We start from the raw sequence: 1,996 nt of genomic DNA on the forward strand, positions 1-1,996 counted from the left end.
GGGCGTGCGAACGGGTCGACTACATGGGAGTCCAGCGACATAGCCATTATGCTAACTGCTGGTTCCCATGTCTGGCTTCTTTGAGCCTAGTATGCGTCTAGTCTTACCTCAAGAGTGCCTCTTCTGGCTTTTTGGCCGGAACTGCCATCTTCCAGTAATTAACCAAAATGACGAACAAAGTGACAAACACAAAGGGAAAGAGGAGAGGCACTTGGTATATGTTCTCTAGGCCTTTTAGAAAACATGGAATTGTTCCTTTGGCAACATATATGTGAACCTACAAGAAAGGTGATATTGTAGACATTAAGGGAATGGGTACTGTTCAAAAAGAAATGCCCCACAAATGTTACCATGGAAAAACTGAAAGAGTTTACAATGTTACCCAGCATGCTGTTGGCATTGTTGTGAACAAACAAGTTAAGGGCAAGATTCTCCCCAAGAGAATCAATGTGCGTATGGAGCATATTAAGCATTGTAAGAGCAGAGATAGCTTCCTAAAACATGTGAAGGAAAATGAGCAGAAAAAGAAAGAAGCCAAAGAGAATGGTACCTGGGTTCAGCTGAAGTGCCAGCCTGCTCCACCCAGAGAAGCACACTCTGTGAGAACCAATGGAAAGGAGCCTGAGCTACTGGAATCTATTCCCTATGATTTCATGGCGTGATTCATGGTGTTAAAAATAAATTAATCTGTGGTTTATTAAAAAAAAAAAAGAGTGTTTTTTTCTAGAAAACACTCAGAGATGGACTACAACAGCCGAAGATTTAGAAAGGTGTTTACCGCTCTGACATTTACAATGGTAAAATAATTAAAACAACTTAAATGCCCCACACCCAAGTTATCCTCAAACAAATCATAGCATACCGATTTGATAAAATTTGTGTAATCATTCAAATATTGAGTTTTTCTCTGTAAAAATGCATCATGACTTTCCCGACAACCTAATAGTATTTATTAAGAATTTTTAGCAAAGCAAAGCTAGGCATGTGATACAACATAAGATTAGGCAACATTTTCTGGTCAAAATTATCCAGATATGTTAGTTTGGTCTACAAATTTAGTCAGGTACTAATTTGAACTTTAATATCTTTCCTGTGTTCATGACACTTCAGTCGAACCGAAATGACAGTCTAAACACGCAGGTTCTCTCATTTTTCCATGCTATATAACAGAAGTTAATTTGGATTTTTTTTTTTTTACTTAATTCTTTTTAAAATAAAAAAAAATTGTGTGGTTGCCCCCTCACTTAAAGACAGCAGAGGTCTCTGTGGTCTTACTTTAATCGGTTTACTATTGATTTCACCAATCTCTATTATCTTATGAGAACTAACTTCTCTTTCTTAACCTCATCAGGTTCTTCTAAGCACATATCCTCCATTTCTCATTCAGAGCTTCTTCCTCACAGTGATTAAGCACCTCACTGTCGGGACCAGCAGATGGCTAAATGATTACACAACTGGACTCTCATGTAATTAACCAGGTTTGGAGTCCTGGACCCAGCAGCTTAAAGCTAATGTTGGGTGATGTGTGTTTGTGTGTGTGTGTGTGTGTGTGTGTGTGTGTGTGCCCAAGATCCCGAGAGGAGAATGAAGGAGAAGGGACTGTGGCATGACCATCCCCCCACCAGGGATAGGGGTGGTAATTTCTCACTTTCTGTCTCTCTGTCTTTCTGGTGAGCACATGTGCCCTATAGCAAGAATCTCTCTTAAAAAAAAAAAAAATACCTTACTGCGATAAAAGAGCTTCTAAAGGAGCCACCCCCTTTCCTGAATATATGAAAGCCACCAAACAGTGCGGAATATAGCTTAAATATGTTATTCTGATTTCTTCAGAGATTTACTGGAAATGTGTATAAATAAGTTGATAACTAATTATGTTGCTTAAATAGGGGAACGGTTTGTTTCACAAACATCTTCATAGTTGTTAAATTATTAGATTGGCTTTATGACCTGGCAGCTGGGTTTCACATGGCTGACCACATGGCTCAGTGGTTCAAAT

The 1,996-nt window shown here is 38.9% G+C and overlaps 1 pseudogene; it reads right to left on the reverse strand.

Moving 5' to 3' along the window:
- Positions 1–148, reverse strand: part of LOC102498845 (40S ribosomal protein S3 pseudogene) — a 23,619-nt pseudogene extending 23,471 nt beyond the window's left edge.
- Positions 149–1,996: the final 1,848 nt, after the last annotated feature.

Source organism: Tupaia chinensis, unplaced genomic scaffold, assembly GCF_000334495.1.
Source record: "Tupaia chinensis unplaced genomic scaffold, TupChi_1.0 Scaffold000117_1, whole genome shotgun sequence".
Lineage (NCBI taxonomy): Eukaryota > Metazoa > Chordata > Mammalia > Scandentia > Tupaiidae > Tupaia > Tupaia belangeri.